At 44.5% G+C, this 19327-nt stretch overlaps 1 protein-coding gene and 1 long non-coding RNA gene across 2 annotated transcripts in view; one reads left to right on the forward strand and one right to left on the reverse strand.

Moving 5' to 3' along the window:
* Positions 1 to 19327, forward strand: part of SMG6 (SMG6 nonsense mediated mRNA decay factor) — a 289497-nt gene that overhangs the window by 114616 nt on the left and 155554 nt on the right. The gene's annotated exons all lie outside the window — the stretch shown is intronic.
* LOC141231153 (uncharacterized) overlaps positions 1 to 19327 on the reverse strand; it is a 128897-nt gene that overhangs the window by 45757 nt on the left and 63813 nt on the right. Inside the window, exons 3-4 of the long non-coding RNA XR_012297567.1 lie at positions 1133 to 1275; positions 447 to 614 (exon numbers count right to left, since the gene is read on the reverse strand). This is a non-coding gene — a long non-coding RNA (uncharacterized lncRNA). The remainder of the gene's footprint in view (positions 1 to 446; positions 615 to 1132; positions 1276 to 19327) is intronic.

A 19327-nucleotide genomic window follows, 5' to 3' on the forward strand; every position in this document is an offset into this window, starting at 1 on the left:
GTTAATGAACCACATGTAGAAAGTTTGCCACGTGGTCACAGTTTATATATTATTTTATTGCTTGCCAATGAAGTGTCGTCTGGACATCACATGTGAAATTTTATTTACCGTACATAAAATGTGCAATTCAGAATGGGAGTTTCTGGAAAAAAAGATCATGGTCACAAAGACCAATGTCTGTAAAAAAAAAAAAAAAAAAAAAAAAAAAGCCGTTTTGTGCTTGGCAGAACATGTATGAATTTGTAGTCACCCAGTGTACCACAGTGTGACTTCCACATATGACATGCCAACCCCTATGGCCTAGTATGAAACCATGCTTAATAGTAGTGACTAATAACTTCTACGAGGACTATTTTCTGGCTTTTGAGCATCTGTGTTGTGAAGCTGTAGTCGCCTGATGTAGCTCTATATGCCTTCTCCATATGACATTGTACGCCCATACAAACCTCTGAGGATCAGTTCATGACTTTGGGCAACTTGTATAGAATGCTGTGTCTTCCATTGTAACATCACATGCTTGATGATGTCTTGTGGCCCTCAATTCTCTTGTTGCAGGGGTGCACAACATTTTTTGGTCCAAGGGCCACATTGTCATATTGAACCAATCCGAAGGGCTGCAAAAAAAAATTAAAGGGATATTTACATGAATTTATTAGCAGAACCACCGTCAATACATTAATACATCATCAGCACCAAGTGTTGAGTATTTGAGAAAGATTTGGAATTTCTGCTCCAAAAAAATCAATGTGAACACACCCAAACTTACTGAGTTTTTGGAGCAGAAACTCAGCCATATCCTCCTCATAATTTCAAAACTAAGTTTTGAGGATTTTTCATCTTTAACATGAAGCAAGTTATGGATTACTACATGATCAGAACATGAATGCAGCGCCAGAACCACTGTCAGTACAGGAATACATCGCCAAGCTTAGTACAGAGATCAACTGCAGTTGCAGGTCAGCCCCATATACACTTTTATCACCTATACTGCAACTCCCAGTAAGTCCTTAACAATGGTAAAGAGATACTGGGAGTTGTTTTTACCAGCCATCATCAAACTGTGGACCATACTGGAACCACTACATTGATGAGGTGCAGGAAGGAATACAAAAAAACTTTTACATCCAGGTACCTTATAGGTGACATCTTCTCTGATCATTCCCATCCTTTTTGTTTCCATGTATTACAGACGCCATGAAGAGAATTCATGTCTAGTGCTCGTCTCTGCAGCCTTCCCTCTTCTCAGTCTTCAGCAGCATTTCCTAACATGGTGCCCTTAAAAATAAAAGTATGATTATACTGCCCCATAAATATAAATGTCTCCCATTCTGCTCCCCTGAACAAATAATTGCCCCTCAGTGTGCTTCCTGCACATGTTCCCCCCCACACAAAGCTCCACTCCGTTTATTCCCCCACACACACACACACACAGCTCCACGCCTTTTATTTCCCCCCACACACACAGCTCCACGCCTTTTATTTCCCCCCCCACACACAGCTCCACGCCGTTTATTTCCCCACACACACACAGCTCCTCTTTTTCATATCCCCCCCACACACATCTCCTCTTCGTCATATCCCCCCACACACAGCTCCTCTTTTTCATATCCCCCCCACACACAGCTCCTCTTCGTCATATCCCCCCACACACAGCTCCTCTTTTTCATATCCCCCCACACACAGCATATTCCCCCCACACACATCTCCCCTTCGTCATATCCCCCCACAAACACAGCTCCTCTCTGTTATATTCCCTCTCGGCATATTTTGGGTGGGATGGGTGTCAGATTAGACTTTTTGTAACAATTATTGTTCCTAGCTCCTAAGTGGCATTTCTTAGTTGCTTTTTGTGTATTTTTCTTTCAAAAGTGTAGAAAATTGCTATCGATTCCCACAAACTTTGCTGTGACTAAGACTGTGATATTTTGAAATGTCCCTATTTTCTTTGAGAAAATGGGTAAATTTGAATTGTTTTTATTAAAATAAAGTCAGGAAAAAAACGTCTTCTAAATCCAAATTGAGTTGAGTTCGCATGTCAAACTGGTGGCATTTTGGATGGGTCTCTGAGGCAGCTTTACCAAGTTTCCTTGCTAAATCTTTGTCTTTGCAAGGACACTAAGACACTAGCAAAGGTGGAATACATAAAATTCTGAATATAAGCTCCCCAGGCATCTTGTAAGGTTCAGGTGTCTCGTATCTGTGGGTGCAAGTCCTACTTGATGAACATCAAGAATGATTCAATGTAAAACAGATTTCCACAACATCCACAATTAAAATTCCAGTATTTTTTTAAGATTCTTTAAAAAGCTTTACTGCCACATGTAATCTTATCAGAAGTCCTGGGTTCAAATCCCACCAAGGACAACATCTGCAAGGAGTTTGTATGTTCTCCCCATGTTTGCGTGGGTTTTCTCAGAGTTCTCCGGTTTCCTCCCACACTCCAAAGACATACTGATAGGGAATGTAGATTGTGAGCCCCAAAGGGGACAGTGCCCATATTGGTTGTGAAGCGCTGTCAAATTAATGGCGCTATATTCTATGCAAATTGCCTCTTCAGAGAGAAGGAGGACTTGAACTCTATAGTGCCACCTATTGGTAGCAGCAATCCTAATTGAGTAAAACAAATAAATAAATTACAATAAAAGATGACACCTTTTGTTGTAAAATAGATAACACAGGAGTCATCATTCATTATCGAGCTGGTCACAGCTCACCTCCTTCCCCTCCATTCATAGTGACCTTTGCCCAGATCAGAGCATGCCTGGTAAACTCTCCTATACAAATCAATGAGTCGGAGCCAGTCTATTCCTGACTATTGCCATGTGGCTGCAGAAAAGAAAAGTATTAGCCTAGTATCAAAATTGCAAGATTTAACTTTTTTTTTTTTTTTTTTTGCTTTCTATATAATTTAAAAAATAATTCAATTAATATAAAAATGTGGTTTAAACAGGTCATCAGGTCATTTTCTGATGGCACAATCCCATTAAAGTAATTGTATACTTATTGCAGACAGCACTTATCATTGGGGTCTATACAACGTTGACTTTGTTTTTCTTTGACGTCCTGAATTATTTTGCGACCCTTTAACTCTCTCGTGGCCTTGCAGAAATTTTTGACATATTTTAGTGATAAATTCTAAAACTGCTGTAATTAACTGTACACGCTGAGCAATGACTTTACGACCAGCTCATCATATTCCGCTTTTTTTTTCTCCTTCATTCTAAAAACTTTCCTCGGCAAAAAGCTAAAAATAACGCCGGGTTCTGACAAAACACTCATGGAGGAAGTTGAGGTAACTCTACTTATGTTGGACCTCTTCTTTTTTTTTTTTTCCCTATGATTTCAGAAAAATGGCAGTTTTAAGAAAAGCCATAAAAAACTATTCTTACATCATTTGCCTTCAAAACTAAATAACTTCAGCTTTCAGAGAGGAATTCCCCAGTGAGAGATGATCACATTGAAAAAGTGCAGAGCTTTTTTTTTTCCTAACCTTTTTAGTGAAGGAAAAACTGTTCAACACTAATTGGAAGGAACTAGTTACACTGCTGGAAGAAAGATTTATTCTGCCGAATCTTGTGTAGAGGGTTTTCCGGGTGACTGTCATTCAGCCTCAGTAGCAGTGAGGGCTAATAGAGGATGATGGTGCGGAATATCGAAAGTTATCTGCTGCTATGAATGTACCTGACTGCTTCATGGAGCTGATATACTGGTGGCGATCACATTTTCAATGTTCAGGGGCTTTAAATTATTTGTCGATACAGTAAATTTAAAGACTGCTTACTATTGATGTTTTGTATTGCCCACAGAAATATACATGAATGCTTTTTATAGAGACTATATTCGGAACGCCTACAAATTCATTATGTGAAGACAGTCAGTACCGCTGTCGCACCAGTTATATCCCTGCTGAGACCTCCAATGTTAGCTGTAATCTGTAAGGACACCCTAAAGCACCACCACAGGGGAGATCCAAGGGCATTCTGGGACTGAGAAGTTATCACCTCTCCGGCCAAGTGGGGTACTCTTACCCCCTATTTGGTTGTAATGGCAGTGTGCATGCTCAACTGATGCTCATTTCATTCTCTATGCAACTGCTGAAAGTATCTGAGCCCTGTATCTACATCCGTCCCATAGAAAAGAAATGGAGATGCGGGCGAGCGTGTGCACGGCCATCCCATTCAAATAGGGGAACAGAAGTGTCCAGATCTGGCGGTCACTATGTGGACACCCCTTTGAATTCTAAAAAAAAAAAAAAAAAAAAAAAAAAATGCTTCCTTGATATCTTTTCACATAATATTGGGTCTTTGTATGTTTTTCCTAAAAGACTTCAGCCCCTTATTTCTGCCTGTGATAACGTTTGCGATGGGATTGTTACCGATCGCCTGCAGCATGTGTGTGCTGTCCCCATTACAGCAAGAACCATGCAGAGACTGGATTGAAGGGATAGAGTGGAGACCCCTTTTTCATAGTTTCTTCAGACAGTTATTCATGTTATGATGGAGTATTTTTATGGAATTCCAACAGTATGTTCCACCCAATGGATTTATTTTATTTTATTATTACTATTGTTATCTCAGATGCTGGCTAAAGGCAGCCAGAATTTTATCATCTGTCCATATCAGTATGTGGTGAATGTAGAGCTCTGTATCACTATGAAGATATTGAGGGAATAGAATATTTGACCTAAAATGACACCGTGCTAAAAAGCTTGTCCTGCATGATTAATCTGAGTAATATTCTGAGTTCCTTGGCATATGTATCCGTTTTTTTTTTATTTTTTTTAATTATTTCAAATAGTACAACTTTTTGGGCAATTAAAATAATAAATGAATGAGTTTAATTGTGTGCAGTGATAATATTCTGCCTTCGAGGGCTGGTAGAAGAGGGGACCTCATACGTCACTCTTTTCCTAGAAAAAGTTCAAATCCAGGAATTTCCCGTGTATTACACTTAGGTATATGTTTGGGGATTTCCTTAAAGGGCCACTAAACCTAAATTTGTTTTATGCAAAAAAGATGTTAAAATAATTCTTTTGTTTTTTAGTTCCAGCTGAATTTGATAGTGATCATGAAAGGAAATGACTTCAGTGAGGACATCACTTAATAAAACGTTTAGGTTTACTGGCTGCGAAAAATTATTCATGTATTATGTATGGCATAAACGTGTGTTAGTGAGCATATTAAATCTTATTGCCAAGTTCCTAATGTGTTTGGCTGTTAGCAAAAAAATACCAAAAATGTTAAGAGTTGAACTTGCCTAGTGGAGCAACAAACACTGATGAGCCCTGTAGGTCTACAAGGTAGAGCTAACTGCAATAAATTTGGTCGCTAGGGTCTATTTTTTGTTAACTTACAAAAAAACGATTTGATTTTGCTTATGTCATTAGAACGCAATAACAATAATCTACGGTACAATTTACAATGGATGTGCATATTGTGTAGGTAGAGACCAGGGATCCAAAGAACTCCAGGCCGACAATGGACAAAACAGGCAGTAGCTGTGCTGTTTTATTTCATTCAAGATCAGTATTTAAAAAAAATTGCATAATTAGGGGTAGCACATGTACAAAAGTTTTGTTAATTTTTCAGAAGTTATTTCTAAAATGTTAAGAAACTGCAACGTTTGCCCTCTTCACTCTGATTTGGCTCATGTAAATATCTCATTGCATATAGGAAAAAAGGATAGCTCTAGCATCCGAATAAAAGCCAAAAAGTTTATTTAAACATCCAATAAAATCTGGAAAATTGTCACAATCCACCAAACGCGTTTCAGACCTCGCATTATGCAATGAATAAAGGTGCAATGTCTGAAACGCGTTTGCAACGCTAGAGACCATTGGTGGATTGTGACCATTTTCCAGATTTTATTGGATGTTTAAAAATAAACTTTTTGGCTTTTATTCGGATGCTGGAACTATCCTTTTTTCCTATATATATTTTTGCTGTGGCACTGTTGCTTTTCCGGGCATCCATTCACAAGAGGGTGAGCTGATCATTTCTATTTTTGCATCTCAATGCATGTTACAAATCAGTACAGTAACTAAATGTTCTTGCATATTAAAGGACTCCCTTCTCGATTTTTTTTTTTTTTTTTTTAAAACACATACTCTTCCTGTACTGGCACTGCTCCTGCAATGGCGGTGCTGTAATATCCAGCGGTCACATGATTTTGTACTGTGATTATTAATTATTTAAGTGCTGTGTCGAAATCCTAAAAGGCCTAGAAAGTCCCATGATATTTATCGCTGGAGTGGTGTTAGTCCAAGATGTTTGTGTATTTTTGCATTATTTTTTTTTCCTAGGGGAAATCCGCTGTGCTGTGCACATGCTACGGAAATTTCCGCTGGGGATTATCATTGCGGAAAAATACGCAGCATGTCCATTAATTTTGCGGACACGCAGCATAATTTCCGCCATTGACTTGAATTGAAACGCATAATATCCGTGTCAGTACATTTGCACATACGGATATTATGCGATTCTATGTGCGTACGGTACCCGGGTTTGGAGACGAGGAGACTCTCATCCAGACCTGGGTACCATAGAACCTGGTAAAAAAGGAATTTAAAATAAAAAATAAAAATTATACTTAACTTCTGATGGCCCCCGGTATTTTCTCCGCTCCGTCTGGTCTGTTGTATGGGTCGCGGTAGTGTGAAGGACCTGCCATGACGTCATTGAGTCATGTGACAGGTCACGCGACCGCCGACGTCAACGGTCGCGTGACCTGTCACATGACTCAATGACGTCACTGCAGGTCCTCCACACCACCGCGACCCATACAACAGACCAGACGGAGCGGAGAAATTTTTTTTACCGTTCTTATTCTTTTTTTTTTTCTTTTTTTTTTTTTTTTTTAACTATTACTTGGTCACACTATATAAATCCATGCATCTACCTTTCCTCTTGTATTGGATTCTATGAGACAATCCCGGTAGCGCTGAACATTAAAGGGGTATTCCCATCTCCAATATGTAATAGGTGTAGTAATAATAATAATATTAGCAAATACCTCCAATTAGTTATGTAGTATACTTTTTCTGATTCGCTATGTCTCTTTCCTCCTGTGCAGAGCATTGCAGGACCTTAGGTATCTATGGTTATGACCACTAGCAATTAGCTAACTAACTGTGTCTATATCAGTGGTCTATATCAGTGGTCAAGAGAATGCCAAGAGTGTGCAAAGCAGTCATCAAAGCAAAAGGTGGCTACTTTGAAGAACCTAGAATATAAGACATATTTTCAGTTGTTTCACACTTTTTTGTTAAGTATATAATTCCACATGTGTTAATTCATAGTTTTGATGCCTTCAGTGTGAATGTACAATTTTCAAAGTCATGAAAATACAGAAAAATCTTTAAATGAGGTGTGTCCAAACTTTTGGTCTGTACTATATATATCTATCTATATATCTATCTATCTATCTCTCTCTCTCTCTATATATATATATATATATATAATATATATATATATATATAATTTATTATATATGGTCCAATTTTGTGCTTGAACTTACAGGGTCATTTTTTCTGTAGCTTGCATAGTATTTAACCATAGAAAATATAAGTGACTAATGTCAACCTCACATGTCAGGGTCTCTTTAACATTTGCATTATGTAACACATGTATTGAATCATTAGGATTTTTTTTTGTCTATTAACGACCATTTTATAGTTTGCACATATGTTACGGGTCCGGGTGGTGGAACCTCTGTGTTTCGGTGCAAGGAGGGACCAGAGGGGCGTGACTAAGTGCCTACTTGGCCCGACCCAGGTCACACGGCGGCTTAGTCGACTCCATGAACCAGGGAGGGACCGGGCAGGTGAACCAGGTGCCACTCTGGGACCGACCTTGTGTGAGAGCTGGCGACTCCCACGGGTCAGATGACAGGAGCTGAGCACTGCAGGCAGTCTGACGGGTGGTCCAGGTAGATAAGCAGGCAGGTACGGCTAATAGCCAGACAGGCGCTCTGGGTAGGCAAGCAAGCGGGCACGACAGGTTACTTGGCAGGTGCTCCGGGATGGCGGGCTGCCAGGCACGGCAGGTAACTGGCAGACTGGCGGGCAGAACTGTAGCCAGACTGGCGGTCTGGACTGACAGGCAGCGGGACCTGAGGGCTGAAGCAAGTGTAAGCACACGGAACAACAACCTTGCACAGGCACCTCCATTTTGGAGGAGGTGCGTTATATAGGAGAAGTCCTCTGGCCATTGGCCCGGGACTTTTTAGGACGGCGCGCGCAGCCCCTTTAAGAGGGAGCGCACGCGTCCTAAGCACAGTGCCCGGGAAGCTGCGCGCCACAGCAGCAGGGGAGCAGGAAGATGCCGGACCTGGACTGCGGTGGTGAGGGGAACGATGCTACAGTACCCCTCCTTTACGCCCCCTCTTCTTTTGGCCCGTGAGAAATTTTTTAAGATGAAGGGCATGAATGTTCTCCCTGGGTTCCCAAGACCTCTCCTCTAGGCCAATCCCCTTCCAATCCACAAGAAAGAAAGTCTTTCCTCTTACCCTCTTGGTGGCCAAAATGTTCTCTACCTCAAAGACGTCCTCAGCGGAGACTGGAGCTGGGGTGGTACCTGGATTGTCAGAGAAAGAATTAAGAACAACTGGTTTGAGGAGAGATACATGAAAGGAGTTGGGAATCCGTAAAGTGACCGGGAGTTTCAGCTTATAAGCCACCGGGTTAATTTGGTTCAGAACCTCGAACGGACCGATGAACCGTGGACCCAACTTATATGATGGTATCTTGAGACGGACATATTTGGAGGAGAGCCAAACTTTGTGTCCCCGGCGGAATTGAGGCGGATCCAGACGTCTCTTATCAGCATGCTTTTTCATCCTTTCGGCGGACTAAAGAAGCACAGATCTAGTGTTCTCCCAAATCACGGAAAATTCACTGACTAGAGACTCCGCGGCAGGATTGTCCACTGAAGCCGAGACGGGAAATGGAATCCGGGGGTGTTGACTGTAGACCACAAAAAACGGGGATTTAGAAGAAGACTCGCTCTCATAGTTGTTATAGGAGAACTCGGCCCAGGGCAGGAGCTCAACCCAATCGTTATGGTGAGCGTTGACAAAGTGCCGAAGAAAACTGGTAAGGATCTGGTTGATACGTTCCACTTGACCTTTGAACTGAGGATGATAAGCAGAAGAGCAGTCCAAAGAGACATCCAACAGCTTGCACTTAGCTCTCCAGAAGCGCGAAGTGAACTGAACCCCGCAATCAGACACAATGTGGAGGGGTAGGCCGTGAAGACGGAAGATGTGATGAATGAAGTCCTTAGCCAGCACAGGTGCAGATGGAAGACCAGGCAGAGGGATGAAGTGGGCCATTTTAGAAAAGCGGTCAGCGACCACCCAAATGACAGTACAACCAGCATAAACAGGGAGAACCGTGAAGAAGTCCATTGCATTGTGTTGCCACGGAGCCCAAGGCACGGGAAGAGGAATGAGGCGGCCGGCTGGAAGGTGCCTGGGAACCTTGTTAAGGGCACAAGAGGAACAAGCCGTGACAAAGTCCGCAGCATCCTTGCGCAGGGAAGGCCACCAGTAATGTCGGGCGATGAGCAGAAAGGTCTTCCTCTGGCCAGTATGACCGGCTAGTTTGGGTGAATGGCCCCAGAGTAGAATCTTCTTTCGATCCGGAACCGCTACAAAGGTCTTACCGGGTGGAAGATGAGACAGGTCCAACAGAGCAACAGTCATCACTTTGGAGGGGTCAGTGATATGTAGAGGCTCCTCCTCTTGGTCGGAAGACAGGAATGAGCGGGATAGAGCATCAGCTTTAATGTTCTTTCCGCCGGGCAGAGTGAAGCAGAATCGGGCAAAGAATAGAGACCACCTGCCTGACGCGGATTTAGTCTTTGGGCGTTCTGCAAATAAGTGAGGTTTTTGTGGTCAGTGTAGATGACCACCGAGTGCGGAGCCCCCTCCAGCAAGTAGCGCCATTCATCCAGTGCTAATTTGATGGCCAGCAGCTCACGATCTCCTATGGAGTAATTAAGCTCGGATGAGGAGAAGAGCTTGGAGAAGAAGCTGCAGGTTACCATTCTCCCGGACGAGGATTTCTGGGTGAGCACCGCTCCCGCTCCGGAGGAGGAAACATCAACCTCCAGGAAGAACTGCTTGTTGCAATCCGGACGGTGCAGCACTGGAGCGGAAGAGAAGGCTTGTTTAAGGGAGATGAAAGCCTTCTCCACTTCGGAAGGCCATTCCCTGGGATTTGCTCCTTTACGGGTAAGCGCGGAGATGGGAGCAGTCCGGGAGGAGAAATGAGGAATGAAGAGGCGGTAATAGTTTGCGAAGCCCAGGAATCGCTGAATCGACTTCAACTCCTCCGGTCGGGGCCACTTTAAGATGACAGACACCTTCTCGGGATCCATCCGCAGACCAGTCTCGGAGATAATATAGCCCCGGAACAGTAGGGAGGTATGCTCAAAGAGGCATTTCTCAAATTTAGCGTATAGGCTATTCATCCGGAGTCTTAGCAGAACCTGACGAACATCCCTCCGGTGTGAGGGCAGATCCGGAGAGAAAACCAAGATATCGTTCAGGTACACCACCATGCAAGAATACAGGAGATCATGGAAGATGTCGTTAACCAGCTCCTGGAAGACGGCTGGAGCATTAGAGACCAAAGGGCATCCCCCGGTATTCGTAGTGACCGTCCCGGGTGTTGAATGCCGGCTTCCACTCGTCCTCCTGGCGGATCCGGACCAAACTGTACTCCCCATGAAGATCGAGCTTAGATCTTCGCGCCTTTAAGGCGGTCAAACAGCTCCGAGATGAGAGGCAGGGGGTATTTTTATTATTTTATTATTTTTGATGGTAATCTGATTAAGACCCCTGTAATCAATACATGGACATAGAGAGCCGTCTTTCTTCTTGATGAAGAAGAATCCTGCTCCAGCCGGAGAGGTGGATTTCTGGATAAATCCCCTAGCAAGATTTTCTTCTATGTACTCAGACATGGCCCGGGTCTCAGCCAGCGACAAGGGGTAGATTCGCCCGCGGGGAGGCGAAGCACCAGGTACCAGGTCGATGGGGCAATCATACGGCCTATGAGGTGGTAGTGTATCCGCTTCCTTTTTGTCAAAGACGTCCGCATAGGACCAGTAGTGTGCCGGCAGACCAGGTAGATTAGCCGGAGTAGATGGGGGTTGAGCAGGACGAACCGGAAACAGGCAGGACTCATGGCATTCCTGACCCCAACGGAGCACTTCACCAGACCTCCAATTCAGGATGGGCTCATATCTTTGTAACCAGGGTAGACCAAGCAAGAGAGGGCGAGAGAGACCGGACAGCACATGAAAGGAGATCTTCTCCGAGTGCAGCATTCCCACCTGAAGGGTTGCAGGCTCAGTGACGAGCAAGATGGTCTCCGGAAGAAGCCTCCCATCCACGGAGGCAACTGCCAACGGTTCAGCCAGACGTACGGTAGGAATCTGATAACGCTCCACAACAGCCTGTTGAATGAGATTCCCAGCGGCTCCGGAATCCAGATGGGCAGTCTCGAAGAAGCGGGTCTCACCACTGGAAATAGAAACAGACAGAGTCAAGAACTGAGAGGATTTACTCTTGCCTAGGACGACCTCTCAGAGCGGTCCAAGACACTGGAGTTTCCCGGCCTCACCGGGCAGGAATGGATCAGATGTTTTATACTGCCACAGTAGAAGCAACTCCCCTGGGCTCGGCGTATCTCCAGGCGAGACTTGACCATCTTGATTTGGTCAATTTGCATTGGCTCAGGCGAACATGCCCGGGGAATTGCTGGTTGAGAGGCTGGCCTTTGGAATGTGGGAGCGAGACGAGGAAATTTTCTCTCCCGGGTAGTCTCCTTAGTACGTTCAAGAAAACGGATGTCAATTCGGGTAACTAATGACACCAGGTCGTCCAGGGTGGAAGGGATGTCACGACCGGCTAGCTCATCTTTGATCCGTCCGGAAAGACCCTCCCAAAAGGTGGACACCAGGGCCTCGTTGTTCCAAGCAAGTTTAGATGCGAGGGTACGGAAATGTATGGCGTACTGGTCCACAGTGAGACTCCCTTGGCGGAGACGGAGAAGTGAGGAGGCAGTAGAAGATTTTCGTCCGGGCTCATCGAAGACCTTCCGGAAGGCAGCGAGGAAAGCCAGAAGATCGGACACCAGGGCATCACCTCTTTCCCACAGAGGGTTTAGCCATGCCAATGCCTCCCCGGTAAGGTGAGACATGATGAACGCCACCTTGGCCCGGTCGGAGGTGAACGGGTGTGCCAGGAGTTCAAAGTGCAGCGTGCACTGTTTTATGAAGCTCCGACATAAGGCGGGGTCACCACCAAAACGTGGAGGCGCACAGAGCTGGGGTCCAAAGCCGGCTGCCACAGCGCCACTGGGTGGAGGTGCCGCTCAGCCGGGGTGGATAGCGTGTCCAGGCGGGAGTTGACAGTCCGCAGATAGGACAGGATAGTTTCCTGTTGGGATCTCTGACGTGAGAGCTCCTGGTACAGGTTAGAGAGCGAAGGAGCCTGGGGGCCACCGGGTTCCATGGCTTCTGCAAACTGTTACGGGTCCGGGTGGTGGAACCTCTGTGCTTCGGTGCAAGGAGGGACCAGAGGGGCGTGACTATGTACCTACTCGGCCTGACCCAGGTCACACGGTGGCTTAGTCGACTCCATGAACCAGGGAGGGACCGGGCAGGTGAACCAGGTGCCACTCTGGGACCGACCTTGTGAGAGAGCAGGCAACTCCCACGGATCAGATGACAGGAGCTGACCGGTACAGCGGATGAGCACGGCAGGCAGGCTGACGGGTGGTCCAGGTAGATAAGCAGGCAGGTACGGCTAATAGCCAGACAGGCGCTCTGGGTAGGCAAGCAGGCAGGCATGACAGGTTACTTGGCAGGTGCTCCGGGTTGGCGGGCTGACGGGTACGGCAGGTAACTGGCAGACTGGCGGGCTGGACTGTCAGACAGACTGGCGGGCTGGACTGTCAGACAGACTGGCGGGCTGGACTGTCAGACAGACTGGCGGGCTGGACTGTCAGACAGACTGGCGGGCTGGACTGTCAGACAGACTGGCGGGCTGGACTGTCAGACAGACTGGCGGGCTGGACTGTCAGACAGACTGGCGGGCTGGACTGTCAGACAGACTGGCGGGCTGGACTGTCAGACAGACTGGCGGGCTGGACTGTCAGACAGACTGGCGGGCTGGACTGTCAGACAGACTGGCGGGCTGGACTGTCAGACAGACTGGCGGGCTGGACTGTCAGACAGACTGGCGGGCTGGACTGTCAGACAGACTGGCGGGCTGGACTGTCAGACAGACTGGCGGGCTGGACTGTCAGACAGACTGGCGGGCTGGACTGTCAGACAGACTGGCGGGCTGGACTGTCAGACAGACTGGCGGGCTGGACTGTCAGACAGACTGGCGGGCTGGACTGTCAGACAGACTGGCGGGCTGGACTGTCAGACAGACTGGCGGGCTGGACTGTCAGACAGACTGGCGGGCTGGACTGTCAGACAGACTGGCGGGCTGGACTGTCAGACAGACTGGCGGGCTGGACTGTCAGACAGACTGGCGGGCTGGACTGTCAGACAGACTGGCGGGCTGGACTGTCAGACAGACTGGCGGGCTGGACTGTCAGACAGACTGGCGGGCTGGACTGTCAGACAGACTGGCGGGCTGGACTGTCAGACAGACTGGCGGGCTGGACTGTCAGACAGACTGGCGGGCTGGACTGTCAGACAGACTGGCGGGCTGGACTGTCAGACAGACTGGCGGGCTGGACTGTCAGACAGACTGGCGGGCTGGACTGTCAGACAGACTGGCGGGCTGGACTGTCAGACAGACTGGCGGGCTGGACTGTCAGACAGGAGGCAGAGACGCCGATGTTACAACATATACAGACTATTATATTTTTTTGCATAAGTATGACATTCATGTGAAGGTGGTATTGTTTTTATATCTTTGTAACATTTAATAAAGATTTATATTAGAGGCAATAAGCACCTTTTGTTTCTTTTTGGTGGACTTCACATACATAGTAGAGGTGTTCCTTATCCCCGTCGTGCTCTATTAAATACGAGCAGCAGCTTAGTGGACATTATACAACAGAGCTGAGCAGTGTTGCTGTGAATCTAACACTGGCGTGAGACAACAGAAGATGCAGCCACTCTACATCTCTGCAGCTGCTGCCTTTTCTCCTCTTTGTACAAATGTTAGTAAAGAAAGACTGCATATTTATAGGCTGGATTTTATATACCTGTGTCAATGGGACTTTTTTTTGTCTATGTAGACTAATTTTGTCTATATAATTTATGTATTTACTTGTATGAGAACTATATACATTCCTATATCAAAATAAAGCCCTTTTATTCCACACAGTAGGACTTCCCTTCGAACATCATTAGAGTGCTCTAGTTGCGTATAGGTTTACATATATCAGTAAGACCTCATTCAGACTTCTGGTTTTCTCACATACAAGTAAAACGGACCGATTATTTTGATCAGAGTGTGATCCGAGTGTCATCAGTTTCTCATATTTGGAATAAATAGAAAATAAAAGTTTCTTCACCGGATGTCATCCAAGTGCGGTCCAATTTTTTTTTTTTTTCATGAACACATTTTCTTGTATTGCTGATTTTGATCCAAATCATGGACATGTGAATGGCCCCACCCATAGACTATCACAGGTACAAGTGCTATCTGTGAAAACCACGGATAGGACTCGTATCCAAAGATCAGACATCTGAATGAGCCCTAATCGTGATTGAAAAATTATTCATGCAGGTTGAATTACTATATGTTATAAATTAGAATAGTAACACTTTGTACATAACTGAATTTAAAGTATCTGTGACCATCTCTTAAAACCATTCAAAGGATTTTCAGCATTGCACAACTTATTTTGGTGGTTATCTGCTCTAGCTAATTGATATAGGTTCTGAATGAGGGATTTTTTTTATAATCTCAAAAATCCACAATAGGATAATTAGATTAATTAAAAGTAGATTTATTGAATTAAATCCCTTTTAACTCATGAATGGAATGGAAAGATTGTGATCAGTGATGAATGTGGTGGAACCCATTCATTTCACTTTTGACGAGCTGACCTTTTAAAGTGTATGGAAGTGTCACTCGCTCCCCCAATGTTAGTGTATGGAAGTGTCACTCGCTCCCCAAATGTTAGTGTAAAGAAGAGTCATGCATATTGGATTTTGATATGCCTAATCTTTAATTTTCCTAGCAGATGAGCCATGTCCATTTCCCTTTCCTGACTGGGATGCCTGCGTGAGTATGTACAATTGGTAGGGAGAAAAAAAACTTACGTTTGAACGAATGTGCCAACTAACTTTTAAGTATCCTTTGCATAAGGAGAACAAGTACACTTATTACATGAACATCTCGTCAGGATGTGAGGTTGTAGAACATTTTGTCTTGAATATCCTTGTGCTTCGCTAGGACAGTAGCAGGTTTTCATGGTCTGGACAGCTGGCTGACATTAACACTATAAAATGCTTTAGTAATGGTTCGTTAAATTGTAAGCTGCTTTTGAAAAAAAAGTTTTCAATTGAGCATAACAAAAATATGGATTATCTTAATTACGCGCCATTAACAATTGTCTAATCTGTGAAAATCTGATGCTTGCTGTATATTAAAGGGTCAGCAGTCAAAGCGTGAATGGGAAATCATCAGGCCACGGTCTCCATGTAGACCCTCTGCTGTCTGTAATGTAGCGGCAGTTCTCGTATGTCTATAAAAGAAAATGGGAACTGCCAGAAATCATTTGCATGTCTCCTGTTTTTTGGTGTTGGTGGATGTCTGCTGTTTTATGCCTTTTTTTTTTTTTTACATATAATAAATGCATTTTTGGGTGAAAAAATAATCACATTTTCCTATTTCAGACAACCATAACCAGAATGGAAATACTTCTCCTCTGTACAGATCTGATTTATACTGGGTTTTTGTAAAATAGCTGAAATCAAGACAAATTTACAAAAAAGACACAAAAAAAACCCACAGAGGCCAAAATGATCTATTAAATTAACTTTCTCAAAAACTAAAATCGCAACAATATAATTAAGGGCAGGTGCAGACAATCGTATAACTCGGTCGAGTTCTATCCATGGTTTTGACGGATATCATTGGTCCCTATGTTATTCTATTGGGCTGTGCACATGTCCACATTTGTTCCTCAGACCCAACTTGGTTGGGGAAAAAAATCGCAACCTGAACTATTTGCCTCTGAGAATTGGATGGCGCTTGCCCAGTCAACTCTATGGGTCTGTGGAAAAAAATCAGACCACTCTCGGATGACATGCACTTTTGAGAAAAATTTGATCGCACTCTGACCAGAGTGTTGTTAGCATAATCTGACTGATTTTCTCAGTTGTGGAGTAAACTGTCGTCTGAACCTGCCCTATTGGTGTTTTCCACGTCTGTCAAGTAGTTGAACTTGACAGTTTTCTGGATAAGCTTTGTGACAACCAGTTTGCTCACACAACAGTTCCCAACAGGTCTCAGAGAATCGACAATGTTACAGTTGGGAGATTGTACAGGTGCAGTTGGATGGACGGCCACTTGTTCACCTACTGTTCATTCGCAGGTGCCTGCCTAGTATTCTACGTGCACATAGACACGCTTCTGAAAGGTGCTAGTCACACGCCTACTGTACATATAGTGCACTATGCTGGTGAACCTCCTATTGGTCATGCCCATATAATTGTCAGATGGGCTGCCCAGGACCTTCAAGGGGCACCTCACAAAGCACTAAGACCCCATTCTCCACCTACATCACAAGACTGCTGCATCTTTTAAAAACGATAACCAGGAACTATTCTATATGTGTATTCTACACAACTTTCACCTATTTTTCCCTGACACATGAATGGGTCACGAGTGCCGTGACTGGCATCTAGTTCTCTGTTAAGGATCCTAGGAAAGCTGTGTTCTACATAATAAGCCATGCTCTTCCCCAGCTGCCACCATTCCTCGCTATGTGAGAGTACTTGGAGTTGATGTGCAAAACCTGGAAGCCCGAATGTTTGACCGCTAAGTTATGTTAACATGGGGCAATTTTTTTTTTTTAAAACATCCAGACTATCCTTGTGTTTATATTGGTTTCCTCCATGTTCTCCAGTTTCTCTCTATGATCCAGAAATATACTTGACTTGTAGCTAAATTGGCTGTAGAATTTATAGACTATAATTGGGAAATAAGATGGGTTACATTGAAGCAGAGACAGGACAGTCTTCTCTCTGTAAATTGCTACAGTAAATGTTAGCTCTGTGTAAATTAAGAATAATAGCTCAGATTACTGTGAGAATATTCCTGAAATCCACAATGGCAACAAGGAAATCTATGTTGGAGTTATCATCTTTTGTGTAAATTAATAGGGTTCTCCAGGACTAAATTGTTGATGACCTGTAGGTACACCTGGTACTTCCTTAGACTACCTTTCCTTTAATGAGATGAGCATCGCAAAATCAGTCACAACACAATAAATTACCTATAAAGCACACTAGAAAACCAGCGTCCGGTGTAGCTGAAATGTATGCCAGCAAGCTGGAGCAGATTTCATGTCCTGGTGCAATGACAGCCCAAAAGATGCGACAAATTTATTACGACGCGTGTGCCTCCTGTTATATTTGGTGGCTGGACTCCGGCTGGCTTTGAGCTGAAGATTAATGTACAAAACACCAGACACGATAAATTCCTCTGTCATTTTTCTCAATCCAATATGGAGCAATTTTTTTTCAACAGTGTGTGGCACATTGCCCTGCCATTAGGAATACTGTTGCCATGAAAGGGTTTGCTTGGTCTACAACAACGGTTAGGAAAGTGGTACGTGTCAAAGTCACATCCACATCAATAACAGGACCTAAGATATCCCAGCAGAACTTTGCCCAAAGCTTCAGTGCCTTCATACAGGCACCAGGCTGTAAGAGAAAGTGATTCATCAGACTGGGCCACCTCCTTCCATTGTCCAGTTCTGATGCTCACAAGCCCAATTTCTGAGCTGCACAGGGGTCAGCATTCCATTCTGATGGGTCTGCGGCTACAAGCAAGCGGCTCTGTACTGTGTATCTGACATCTTTCTATCATAGCCAGCATTAACTTTCTCAACAATTTGTGCTAATGTAGCTCTTCTGTGCAGTGGAACCAAATGGCCTGGATGTCCATGATCCTGTTGCTGGTTCATCCATTATTCTTTGGGCCATTTTTGGTAGGTACAAACCACTAGAACTGGAACACCCAACAAAACCTGCTGGTGTGGAGGTGCTGTCACCCACTTCTCCAACAGTCATATTTTGTACCTTGTCAAAGTTGCTTAAGTATTTAAGCTTGTTAATTTTTCCTGCTTTCAACACATCAACTTCAAGAACTGACTGTCCATGTGTCTGGGTCACATTGATGATGTGTAATGTAGAAATGACACTGACGTGCTGCGTCAAATTTCTCTAAGAAGTGCTCAAATGCTGTTTTGATATGTCTGTTTCTGGAAGTTGCATCATAAGTATACAAGAACCACTTTCTACTAAATGGTAACGAGACAACAGATCAGACTGAAGGGATCTCATCAGAAGCCGGTGTCTGACTGACACCCTCCCAAGCGGAGGTTTTCAAAGGGCCTGGTGTCTGGGCAAGAGTTTGAACAGAAAGCATTGCAGCTAGGCAATACGCTCCTCGGGCAAAGATCCAGAAGAGAAACTTGCAAATGGTCCTCAGTGTCAAGCTTCAGAGTTTTTGAGTGATCAGCCATAGAACAGGAAGAAAAACTCATGGCTTATCTATCGCGGGTAGAAATGAAGGGTTCCCCAAAATGGGGAGAGATGAGAAAAAGGATGACTACATGCACCATGAAATCCCAATATGCTACGCACACAGGCAAGTGAGTGATAATTGTTTTGTTAGTGTAGTTCTACCAGTAATCTGAGCAGTGCCAAACAGCTTGTTGGATTTTATGGAGCCCCTACATTTTGGAAATCGGTGGCGATCAAAGGCCAGAGATCATCAGTCTACTCTGTCAGAGGATAATTTTGTCTGAATTCCCTTTAAGCCTTTCAGATTTGGCAATTGCTGATCATTCTAGGTAGCACCCGACTGCATAACAGGCCGCAGCACCATCGGGGGCCACACTGCGTCTTCAGGGCCTTTGGAGACCATTGTGTGTTCACCTTCCCTAGCAGCGCTTCTAGCTTCTACCCCTGTATCCTGCAGGAGGTGAGCAGGGAGTGTTTGACCAGTAGATAATCATTCACACTGGAACAGTTCATTTTTTTTTTTTTTTTTTGCTAAATGTATACCTTGGATGCGGCAGGAGCCATCTGACATCAAATCTCAAATAACACTA

The sequence above is a fragment of the Phyllobates terribilis genome, unplaced genomic scaffold (assembly GCF_046119375.1).
Source record: "Phyllobates terribilis strain yellow unplaced genomic scaffold, ASM4611937v1 Scaffold_2__4_contigs__length_985480577, whole genome shotgun sequence".
Classification (NCBI taxonomy): domain Eukaryota; kingdom Metazoa; phylum Chordata; class Amphibia; order Anura; family Dendrobatidae; genus Phyllobates; species Phyllobates terribilis.